We start from the raw sequence: 13096 nt of genomic DNA, 5'->3' as shown, positions 1-13096 counted from the left end.
TGTGCGTGCTCCCCAAACCCGATATGGTCCTCTGCTCCCGCCATATCTGCCCCTCCCACTGACCGTACTAATCATCCCACCCTCTCTTGACCCCCCAACCACCTCCCCCTCCACTCCCACGCCGCGTCCCTCAGACAGGCTCGGCCTTGGCCCCAGAGAGGCATCCCCCATGCCCCCCCAGGCCCTCCCCGTACCCCTTAAAAATTTGTTAAAACAACCCACTAAAAAAGTTCTCAGTTTCCTCCTCTTCAGTTCTTTTTTTGCTGCGCGCCTCTGGGGGTTCCATACCCCGTCATTGAGGACAGCCCTCAGGATTATACTGGGCCGTACCTGCGCGAGGGGGGAATCGCGCAGGGCCAGCAGTTCCAACCTGGAGTATGCTCCGAACATGTGTGCAAGGTCCCCAACAAACAGAAAACACACGGGGGGGGGGAAGTCCTCTTGATGGTTAGTTCCCTTTTCAAGACTTGGGATAAGCCAGACGACCGGCCGCTAAAGTTAGGTCCGCGGCCGGGCTCTTTGGGCCGGATCCTCCACCGGACCACCGAACCACCGAACCCCGGTCCCTACCCTCGCCGAATCCACTGCCGAGTCTATAGGCCGAGTTCGTAGGCCAGATGCTCCGCTGGGCCGCCAGGCCGTCGGGCCGCCAGGCTGCCAGGCCACCGGGCTACGGCCTCCTCGCCGAGTCCACAGGGCAAGCCACCGGCCAGATCTGCTTCCGTTGCGGCCTCCCCAGCCATCGCAGCCGAGTCCGGGTCCGGATACATCTGTCATCTCCATCACGGCCTCCGTCGCGGCCTCCATAGCTGCCGCAGCCTCCACAGCTGCTGCGGCCTCCAGCTCCCAAATCCGCGGCCTCCAAATCCAAATCCGTCGCGGCCTCCGCTGTTATCGAGGCCGCGACCAAATCCAAGCCAGGTTTTCCGTCGAGCCGGATCCAGGCCGAGTCCGGCCAGATCTTCCGCCTGGCTTCACCAAGCTCCGCCAGGCTCCGCCGGGCTCCGCCGAACACCAGCCCTTCGCCCCTCAATATCCTCACCAGACTAAACTGCTGGCAAGTTCAGCTCTCCAAAATTGGATCACAGGAGAGCCCTCGGCCTGCGGGAGGCCCCCCATTTTCTGTTTAGGGCTCCGCTCCGTCACGGAGCCACCCCAGGTAGGTCCGCCATGTTGCGCAACCGGAAGGGCTTAGCATCTCATATTGGACATCTTCAGTCAGTTTGTAACACTTTAAAATCAAAAATTTAATCACAATTTTGCAATTCATTCCAGAAAAAGCATTTACTTGCTGGATCTTCATTTCACCATAACAGCTTCTTCATAAGTCCTGATTATTATTATTTTTTTAAAAAAATGTTGCTCCAAGTTTTTAATATTTGCTAATTAAATAAAATATTTACCATATTTTCCATTTCTCAGATTCAAAATGCTACCATGAAATTTGGTAGCAATCAAAGGTTAGCATGGACTTTTAAGGATATCGCCAACATTTTAGAAGGTGTAATTACATTAAATCGGTGAAAGTTCTCACAGTGGTTTGATATTGTTAAATCAATGAGAGTCAGAGAGTCTGAGCCAGTGTGCAACCACTCATAATTTTTTTCTTTTCATCTAAATCTACATTAATCCAAGCATTGACTGTCTGAGACTTCTGATATTATATCTTCCAATGTTCTCTTGATGCAGAGAACCACCAGCTGTTCTATACATCTGGAATCTATTACATAGCCTTCTAGCTAGGTACTCTATCACATAGGATGTGCAATTATATATCTCCTTTTGCTACATATTATCCAGCAATATTATCAAATTTTTATTTACTGCTAATATAGAATTATATAAACTGGAGGACGATTTGATGAATTCTTCAAATTTATCTTTTCATTTATCTTTCTGATCCCATCATCTCTAGAGCTTGGCAGAGTGAAAATATATATGTATATAATGGTCCATATGGTTTGAACACTAAAATAAAATGTAAGTAGCGAACCTAACATGCTTATTTTTGGATTATCTCACAATCTGACTCAGTGATGCTCATTGCTTTATATATAAACTCTTTGTGTCTTTTGGCTTTAAATAAATAATAATAATTAGTTTTATTTGCATCTTTATGTACCAGCATATGATGTCATGCTTCTGAATTAATAATTTCTAATTCTCCTCAAAATACATTCTTTAAATTCATAAATTAGATACTGTAGGGATGATACATAATTGGGGACTGTTTCTAAACTGGCTAATATCTAAAAGCCATATGTAACATAATATCAGTGAACGTTGGCAAATGTGAATTTTTACTACCAGATAGTTAAAAAATACTGAGCATGCTGTTCCCTTTCAGAATAAACAATATTATGCAAAACATAAGAAAAAAATATGAAGTAATAAACTAAAATAATTAATTGATGAGATATAGCTAAAACTAATTCATTCCAACACCATTCATTAAACCTTTCCATACCTTTCTTTCTTTGCAAACCATAGTTGCTTCCTCCATGTCCATACACTACTTTGTCTATTGCCTTTTGTTCTTTAAACTCAGCAATTTCTTTTTGAGGATATCATCAACTCCATCCAGCCATGACTTTTTGTGTCTTCTCCTTCTTTATATATATTTTTATATATTTGTTTTGTTATTCATTCTGTCTACATAACCAAACCATCTCAACATCCTTTTTTTTCATACTGGTCACTTACTTTTGTATTCAATCTATGTCCAGCTCTTGCTTCTTTTAACAAAGAGCGTAGAAGCATATTCTTTTTTTAAAAAAAATATGTTTCATTAATTTTTTAACATAATCACCTTAATATTTGGTAAAACGTGTGTTGTCTGGGTTTACACTTAAGAAACATTCACTAACAGTTGATTTCTATAATCTATAATCCACATAATAACTTTACTTGATTTCCTCTTTTTCCCATAATGTTCTCTTTTACCAACCTTAAGTTAACACAATTCTTGTTTTAATGAATGGTGATTGAGTATAAAAGTTTTCTAATATTTGAACAGATAATAATCACATCAATGTAATATTCCTTTTCTATCTAGTCATTCTGGTTGTCTCGTCATAGATCTTGTTTACAGTTCTTGTTTATATTTGTTTTTCCCACAATATTCAAAACATTCTTACTGGTTAAGATTTTCTCAAAGTTAATTACATTTAAATATTTAAGTCTATTTTTTCTCATATAAGCCAACCCAATATTTTTACCTTTGTTAAGGAATAAATAAGACTAAAAAAAGAAAAAAGAAGAATAAGAATAAAAAAGATAGTATGCTACTTAAAATCCCTATTTCCTATAAGCTAATATATATTTATTTCCAAAAATATTTCATTCTTTTTTACCATAATTAAAAATACATTTAATCTTTAAATATTTCATTTAATAAATCTAGTCCTCTAGTCTTTTAATTCTTATTCAAAACATTTTTAATCCATTGTAATTTTCTTAAGGTCAACCACCTTTAGATATCTAAAACATTTCCTTTATATAAGCCATTCCAACTCTTTTATATTACTCATATCAAGAAATAAAATAAAAAAAGAAGAAAAAGAAAGTACTATATTACTTGAGAGGCTCTTCCCTCTTAAAATCAAATTCACATCCAAAATTTTTCTATTTTTTTAATCATATTTGAACAGGTGTTTCTTTTTTAAATATTCTCTCTGATAGGCCCCATTGTCTATTTTCTCAATTTTCACTTTAGCCTTTTTCTTTTGCACAGTATCTTTCTTAATCAATATGTCCTGCTGAGTCAAAGAATCTTTCCATATTCTTGTAGGTGTTACTGTAGATATAAAAGGTAAGTCAAGTACAATATCTTTGTGAGAGGCATTTGCCCATTCATTTTTGTTGAAAATCTTTTTCTTTCTTTTTCTCTCTGCTTCTCTTATCATTTTTTGTCTCTCCAGTTCTAGTGTTTTTCCTGGTATTTCTGCAGTCCATTTTGTCCAATCTTTTTTCTTATCCTCAAATTTGTTTTGTGTTGTTAAAGTTTAAGTTGTCTTTTCCAAATCCAGTATTTCTTGTAAAAATTTTTTCACTTGGGTTAAATCATACTTCTTTCTTTTGTTAGGTTCCATATTTAAGTCTCTATCCTCAAATTTGTATTCAGTTGTCTGTTTTATCTGTTCCTTCTCTGTTGCTGTTTCCTGGGATTTTTTGTTGTTGTAAAGTTAAATTGGAGATGAATTGGTTTATATTTTCAAAGTTATTTTGGATTTCTTTGTGATTTGAAATCATTGTTATTTGAATTAGTTGCAACATATTATATGTCTCCTCTTGAAAAGTATTTATTTTTTCTTGATGGGTTCTTTCTATAAATCTCTGATTTTCCATGATGACCAAGAATCCAAATTTTCTTTTCTCTGCAAATAGCTTTGGGGTCAGAGTTAAATGGATACTTGTAATCCAGAAAGTTGAAAAAAGTTTTTTTTTGTTCCCTGAAGTTTGTAAGTCTCATTTTGTCTGCAGCTGTTCTCTGTTGTTAGAGCTTTGAAGGTCACAAGTAGAGATTCGTTTTTTCCAGATTTTGCCAAGTCCTGCATGAAAGCCATAGCTGTTGTAGTCTTCATCCACCACTAGATGTCAGCACTGGTTTATTTTTCAAACTTTCAAAATGAACAAATTGCTTTTAAAATGAGAATCTTAACCATTCAGTAACTTCAAACTTATCCAAATTTAGGTTTTATAGTCATTTCATTTCATTTCAATACATTTTGGTCCTCCATAAAAGGTTTAATTTTCCACTTCCGTTAGTAAAAGGGTGAGGCAAAAATTTCCCTCCTTCACATTCGGAGGTTTTTTGCTTCTTGGGATTTTTTTTCCTTCAGGAAAGTTGATAAGTAGATAGAGAAAATCGATGTTCTTACCCAGATTCAAATGCGCTATTTACAATCAGTTTAAAATAGTGCTTTTGACTTTGGTTGCTTGCAGCTTGCAGCTTGCAGCTCTGAAGTTAGGCTAGCCTTTATCCTGTTGGTTTCTGGAAGGCTTCTCCTGGACCAATCGGGTCGACAACCATCTCTCCGAGGTCCCTGGAACTTACTTCCTTCTTTACCATCTCTTCGGGGTTGCTTCTGGCCCGTTTAGTGTCCCCTAACAGGAAAAAACTCAGCCGAAGGGCACGGAGCCCCAAACCACTCATCTGCTGCACTGCTGCGCAGGACTGGAAGTCCTGAGAAGCATATTCTTATATACAGAATTGTTTGCTTTTTTAAAAAAAATTACATTTCATGTATTTGAAATAAAATGTTTTCTAATCAGTTTTCTCACCAGTCACCATTATCATTCATTACTGGATTTCCAAATGGTTTATGTACTTTCTCATCTTCTTCTCACCCATCCATTTAGGTTATGTAACAAAACTATGTTTTTCTCTGAATCACATTCAGATAGAATGCTGCCCAATTTTTCCCAGAATTTATAATTTTATGTCAATCTACAAAAACTAGATGGCACCAAAGCCATCATTTTTTTTAAAAAAAGTCATAGAATGCAGCAAACCACCTTCAGTGATATCACACCACTTACAATGTTTGTGCCAAAGATAATACTGCTCACTTGAGGCATATCTGGAAACATGGCAACCAAAGGTATTACAAATAAAGTATGTCCGTGCTATTCTATGCAGACTAGATATCACCTTGTAGATATCACCTTGTAAGTCAACATGCTGTTGGCCACATTCCATCATCTACCAGTAGGTACAGGCTTTATATTGATACATAAGTTAGATTGCAGTTAGTTTCAGGACAGAGTGAATGACAATGAATCTGGAGAGCAATATCTGCAGACATGGAAATACAAAATCTAAAACAAATCTAACAATCAAAAACAAATATTCAAAATTATAAAAGGCCCAAAGTTCAATCACACTACTAAATCAAATGGTTTTCCTGACATTTGACAAAAAGCTGCTATGTCACTTTTCCTCCAAGTTTTCAGGAAAATATACATAGATTTTACTTCTCATTTACATTATCTGTGCAACTCCAGGGAGTAGATTAATATGAGCCTGTCTGTCGGCTCTGCTATCTACTTTCTCAGGACAGCACAACATGCAAACTGATGGAGTGTTATGTAGTCTGTGAAAGCTTATGCAGAATAAATTTCTTCATCTATCATCAGGATGAGTAACTATATGCCATTTCTAGCAGAATGAGATTATGCTGCCAAACTTCAGAAATGAAATGGCAGAATTTTAGAAATATGATTCTAGGCCTTTCTTGGGGTTTTAGCCAATCAGGAGGAGAAGGTGCTTAAGGGTAAAAATGACAACAGCATACTTCTGCTCTGTTTCCCTTTTCACCTATCACAGAAACACACACACACACATTAGATATAGGTAAAAATTAATAACAATCAGCCATCCTTCTGCCAATATCAGTGCATCAGATGGTGTTCTGTAGTCCTAGCATGCTTGATGTAGACCACGGCTAGGCAATTTGTTGTCCTCCAGTTATTTTTAGCCTAGTTATCATTAGCCCAACCATCATGGCTTGTTTCAAAGGATTGTGGAAGTTGTCATCTGAAATGTGGAGGACAGCAGTTGCCTTTCCTCATGTAATTATTTTCTGTCTCTGAGTTATCAAGCATCAAAATACTAAAAGACTCTTTGAAGGCCTCAGTATACCCATAACATCCCTTGTCAGTACTTAAGGCAAAATATCCAGTCTATTAAGCATGATGATTTCAAGATGCAGCATAAAGTATCTTAATGGAGAAGAGGAAGTGATACTTTTTCTGAAGAAAAATGGCATGATTAAAAAAAAAGTCACAGTAATATAAAGTAGCTCACATTCTAATCCACGGGTGTCAAACTCGTGACGTCATGTGACGTGTTGTGACATATTGCAACATATTGCAACTTTTTTCTCATTGCCGGCAATGGGGTGGGTATGGTTTTGGCGTGACGCATCCGGCCTGTGGGCCGGCAGTTTGACACCCCTGTTCTAATCAATCTGGGTTCTTTTTTTCCTCACATGTAACCCATGTGTTAAAAGCACACTATTTTATATTAATTACTATACTGGACCTACCCTGAGATTCTGATTGCCATATTGTACCTTCGATAGGATCATTTACTAGTGCTGCTCCTGTTGAGCATAGTTCATAAAGCATCTTGATATTTTGTCCCTGCTGGGAAGTCCTTGCTTTTTCCAGGTTCCTTGACTCTCTGGTCTTCTTTTAATCCCCTTTAACTGGTTGCATATAGTCTCAATCACTTCTACCCTCACCTTTCCTTACCCACCTTATGAAAAATGAGATTGCTCTCTGCAGCTGTCAAGAGTCTGCATGGCCCAGATTATGCCTCAGTGAATACATAAATATGCTATTGGACTGAAGCTTCTTCTGAACCCTGAAAGGCTAGTGCAGAATACAAATTATCCTGCAAGAAGGGAGAGTTTCTGCTCCTGAGCTGGCTGCTGATCTCCCGCTGATTGAGAAGAGATACAAAACAACCTAGTTGCCCCAGATGGTCTATTCACTTGTAATGAACACGTCAGTTTATTCAAACAAGAAAGTCATATTTTTTTTAGAAATCATGATATGTAAAAATGTATTTACCACATAGCCATTATGTGGTAAATACATGTGTGTGTGTGTATTAAATGATTAGATAAATGATTAGATAAATTAAAAGAACATCTCATCCTCAAAGTGAAGATTCTACAACATTTATTATATAGTCTTATGTAAATGTAAGCTTAACTGCAGCAGCCCAAAAGCCAACTCTATTACCTTAAGGATAAATGAAAGATTTAGTTCATTGTGTTCATGATTTAAAAACTTAAATTTCATTGGTCAAGTAAATGCATTATATAACAAGCCCTTTAATATTACTTTCCACTTTAATACATTGAAATCCTGGAGGCGAGGTGGTGAAGAAAACTCATAGTTTCAGGAGAAGGAATATTTGATGTGGACCAATTCTGGCTTGAGGAAACCATTTAGAGGGGGTTTGAAGAGTATATTATCAACAAGATTAGACCATTTAACTCACTTTTACACATCTCCTCACTGTATCCAGTGAGCAAAAATATTCATGTTTACTGTAGACACAGTTCAGTGATCTGAAGTGTATGGAATTTCCTTTGCAATTCTATAACTTTAAATTGAAGATAGGAAGTTGAACATTTAATTGAATGAGTATCCAAAATCATTTGTTCTGCACACACTAACCTAGGATCATGCAAAAAACAAACATTCATATTTGCATCCTTTCACACAAATTTGGTTTCAACACAGGCGGAGGGTCAGTTATTCTTATATCTAATGGGAACACTGAAAGCCTGAGTTAAACAGAAGTGCATTATAAATTATCTGCTTGTTCATAGCTTCATTGGCTAGCACTCTTCATTTCCTGTTTCACTTCATGAAATTCATATTTGCAAATTCTGCAGCCATCAAGACATGGCAAAGCAGATAAATTAAGAAGCCCCTCTAGGGAAAGCCCAGACCAGGTGACTTCTTCAAAGTTACCCTCTGTCTCGGGCAGGACTTCTCCAGGTAGGGTTGGTGGGGATTCTTACTATATATTTTCCAGCCCTTGACAGTGTTGTGTGAACCCCTGGCCATATGAATCCCATCCATTTTTTGTCTCTGTGCAACTTGGACTTTCACTTAATTTCCATTTAAATGAAGCTACCCTAATGTGGCTCTGGCAGTACTGTAGCTCCTAAGAGAAGTGAAATCCCTGCACTAGATTCAAAACTGAAGCAACCCCAAAGAATCTCCAAGTGGGCTTGAACAACGCTTCATTTCAGCTTATCTGAAGGGCCTTTTTATTATTTTAGGCTTCTGCCGTCCTAGCCAGCAAGGAGAGGAGGGGACAGGAGAGCTTGTTCAGGCCTCTTCTGAACTGAAGGATGAAGTAACTTTTTCAGGGACATCGTCCCGGTGTTGAGTTTTGTTACACCATGAACTATGAAGTATGGCCTCCTGACAAATGCCACTTTGCTGAGATGCTCCTACAGGTTTAGCTCTGTGGCACTGAAGGGTCAGCCAGAGAAGCATTTACAGTGACAGATCTTTGCTAACGATCCATTGTTTCCCCTCTGAACAGGCTGCTGACATTAAAAGCAGCTATAACAAATGTTCTTAAAAGGGATATGTGTGTAATTGCAAGCTTTGTGCCATAGATTTCCACTTCATCTGATTGATTTGAGCAGTCTTGCATGCTAGACCGCTCTGCATTTTCATCCATCGCCTTCTTTTGCTCCTTCAAATGCCACAAAACCTTTCAGAGGTCTCTCTGGTGACCTGATCCTCTTCCTTTCCCTGGCTAAATAATTTCAGTGAATGTTGTTTATGGGGAGAGGAGGAGGGCTGTGGGGATGTGAACAATGATAAAAATCACCCACTTCGATGTTCTCTTTTGTCTCATCGATGGGGAGCTGCGTGCAACAAATAAAAATGATTGGGATGTTGTAAAACGCTCATCAGAATGCTTCTTCCAGTTTAGGAGAAGGGCCAAGGGCAGAAAAATCTATAGCAGAGCATGTAGGATAGGTATTTGTCCACCTGGCTTCAATTGTCTCCATATTAGTTAAGTGCAGCAAAAGTCACCATAGAGTTCAAAGGAGAAACAGGTCATGTCTTTCAAGTTCTTTTGGAAAACTCTTGGAGGGAAAGAACTTTTATCTCCTGAGTTTTTATCCTAGAGAGTTCTAAACTTAAGAAAACTCTATCACATTGGCTGGAAATACTACTTCTTTTTCTTTTAACCAAATCGTGCACACTATTTTCAAGCCAGCATGAGCAAAGCAAAACATCCTTCAGATGGTTTTAAAAATGATTTTTCAAGTTCCAGAGAGACTCAGATGCTTTCTTAGGTAATCAATCAAAATTGCAAATGCTGTTACTAGTTACACTTTTCCAATTCATCAAAAAGCAAGAAATGGCTTGGGAGGAAGGGTCTATCCTTCTCACAGCATCTTGTCTCTCTGGGCTGTATAGACTATTCTATTTAAAAAAAAAATCTGTAGGAGACAAGTCATAGATACCCCATTCTGTCAGCTAATGGGCAGATTAATTAACAAAATATCTCAAGCTGGCCCAATTCAACTGGGACAAAAAAAAACAATGAATAATTTCTCTTTGCAAATATCAAATCTAACTATACACTGGATCTGCCTTTTCCATGTATCGGAACACACAGTTCTTCATCAGGCAGAAAGAGAGAACTTCATTGGTGTGTGTGTGTCAATTTCTAATAATGTGTCCTCTCTTTAACATTTCATTAATAACTTCAAAAGCTAAAGCATGTAGAAGAGGAAAGGGCCATGGATGCAACTTTTTAAATCAAAGTATTACTTGAATCAAACCTTGTAATGGTTTGCATCAACTATATAAAATTCCTTCATATGTACAAAAGCACCACAGGATGACTTGTGGCTGGACATGTGAAAAAATTCCAAGTTTCCATGAGAGGTGCATTTGGTGTTTATTTCTGGCTTTGTGAATTGCCATGAGTAAACCTTGGGTGTATCTCATTTCACGCTGTGAGTGTCATTTCTTCCCAATCAGAGAAATCAGTCTTCACCAATCTAGTGCTCTTCAAATGTGTTGTTGTTAGGAACAAGTGGTGTGGAATTTGTGCAACCTCTTTCCCCCCTATTGGTATGCTGATGCTTTATACTTAGGACATGCTGGTAAAACTTGGCATGCAGTTTTTGGAAAGCAGCCCTGAATAATTTTGTTTTACCTCACAACAGTTGATTCCCTCTGGATAAATCTACAGATCTCAACTATTACTATGCTTTTATTTTTTGCAACAAGTAGTTCAGAGCATACAGCAAAGCATGTTTACTTCGACAGAATAGGTCCTACTTTCATATATGCTGCAAGGATGAAACTTTGGTAGCTATGTGCCTCTGTGTTTCAACTTGCCTTTAGATTAAGGGAGTGGGAAGTGTTACTTTCAAGTGGGTAGATGGAGAAATGAAATTTCTTCGATTCAGCTGTAGACTGTGAGAGCTTGAAGTCTTTTCAAGGATACAAGAACAGGTGTGGATTTGAAGCAGATGGCTCCCATAACAAAGTGGACTTGTTGATATGGATTATGTAAGACATTGGGGGTTTGACTGGGAAAACTATTGTTTAAGTCTATGAATTGGTATGGGAACCTCAGAGTTAGTTTTGCTTCAACATAACCAAGCAGTGTATTCAATAAACAGTAAGTTTTTTGGAAACAGAATTAATCTGGAGTTTTATTTGGATTCTCGAGCTGGATGTTGACATATGCATTGACACCAAATAGGACATTCTTTTCCATCTCCAGAAACTAGATGGTGGAAGTATTATTTTATTTTGTTTTTTATTATGTATGGGTTGGACTGAGAGAGTGACTGACCCAAAGTCACCCAGTTGGCTTTCATGCCTAAGGCAGGACTATAACTCACAGTCTCCCAGTTTCTAGCCTGGTGCCTTAACTACTACACCAAACTGGTTCTCTTTTAAATCTTTTTTCCTTATGAGTGATATTCTCAAAACAGAACATGACTGGCTCACCTCACTCAAAATGAGCCACAATGAAAAACTGTCTTTTGAATAGGGAGAGGGCAATCACTATAATAATAGACTGGCATATGCTTTTAATAACCTGGAGAGTTATTAAAATATGCTGGAAAAATGTATTTTTATTAACTGAATGAAGAAGGCTTTGGAAGAAAACAGACAGATACATTGTTAGGAGGAAAAACAATAAAGCTACGGAAGCCAAAATCTGTTTGGCCTCCTTCCAGTTCAGCACCGGGAATAATGAGGTTGGAGGCTGGAGGGAGAAACGATCTCAAAGGGCTCAGCTCTGAATGTTTATGGACACAGCATGTAACCTGGATGGGCCTCTATCTGAAACGATCTCCCTCTAATTTTCTACCTCAGTGACAATCCAACACAGGGCTATCAATCACAGTCAGAGAGAGCTCAAAATAGACCTTCCTTCTTCCTCATCTCAGCATATGTGTTCTAAGTTTTGGAGAGCAGGTGCCTGATGCACAATCAATTTCTAAACCAAAATACTTTTTCCCAGCTTAAAAAATATGAAATGCCAGCCAAGTTGCCTGTGTTTAGTTCTTCTCCTGTTTTAACATAATTCTTCATAATGACATAAAATTGAATCAGGATGGACAACTAGCATTCACTTGGATTTTTGCATTGCCCAGTGGACTAAGTTGGAAAAGTGTCCCATCTTGTTCTCAACCTAGGCTTAACCTTTGGCCAGAAATATACAAGATAGTAATTATTCCTTTCCACAAACAGCCCTCCAGTTGTCAGTCAATTATTTGCCGGAGATTGTAGACTGAATTCAAGAATCCAATAAAGAAAAGAAACAGATGAAGATTGACTCCCCCTCCCCCTGTGGAAACAGCATGAACCTGAATTATAGATGTACGCCTTCAGGCTCTCTTTCTTCTCAAAAGAATATCACACTACAGAAGCCACTAACAAGACATGATTCATCTTTCAAAAGATTCAGCCCAAGTCATTCTGTGTAGCAAGGCAATAATGGAGATGTCTCCTTGAAACAAGTTTCCACATAGTCACATCATACAACCTTTTCATGAAATCTGCCTATTGTCCGCAGAAACCCTGACCCTTATACTGCAGTGCCTAAATGGTATGCATTTGAGGTGAATAGCTTTCAACAGATCTTTGACTTGTACTCATGGTACTCAGAGGGTTAGAACTCCAGCAGAAGCTGAGACTCTAGAAAGAGTACAGAGAAGAGCAACAAAGATGATTAGGGGACTGGAGGCTAAAACATATAAGGAACGGTTGCTGGAATTGGGTATGTCTAGTTTAACGAAGAGAAGGACGAGGGGGGACATGATAGCAGTGTTCCAATATCTCAGGGGCTGCCACAAAGAAGAGGGAGTCAAGCTGTTGGATCGCGCAGGCAGTAAGACACGAGTCGAGTGACAGTCAGCTCTTGGTTTATTGGCAAGGCATAAGTAAATCCGGACTGGCTCTCTGGGCCAGGGGAGCCCTCTTTTATGGGATTCCCCTGGCTTGTAATCACACAATTCCATTGGCTGGCAAGACCCTGTTGCTAGTTAGCCAACCAGCAACGGGCATGAAACTG

The sequence above is a fragment of the Protobothrops mucrosquamatus genome, unplaced genomic scaffold, assembly GCF_001527695.2.
Source record: "Protobothrops mucrosquamatus isolate PMUCROS unplaced genomic scaffold, P.Mucros_1.0 scaffold757, whole genome shotgun sequence".
Taxonomy (NCBI): domain Eukaryota; kingdom Metazoa; phylum Chordata; class Lepidosauria; order Squamata; family Viperidae; genus Protobothrops; species Protobothrops mucrosquamatus.
The sequence above is the reverse complement of the archived record's forward strand: the minus strand, read 5'-3'. Positions refer to the sequence as shown.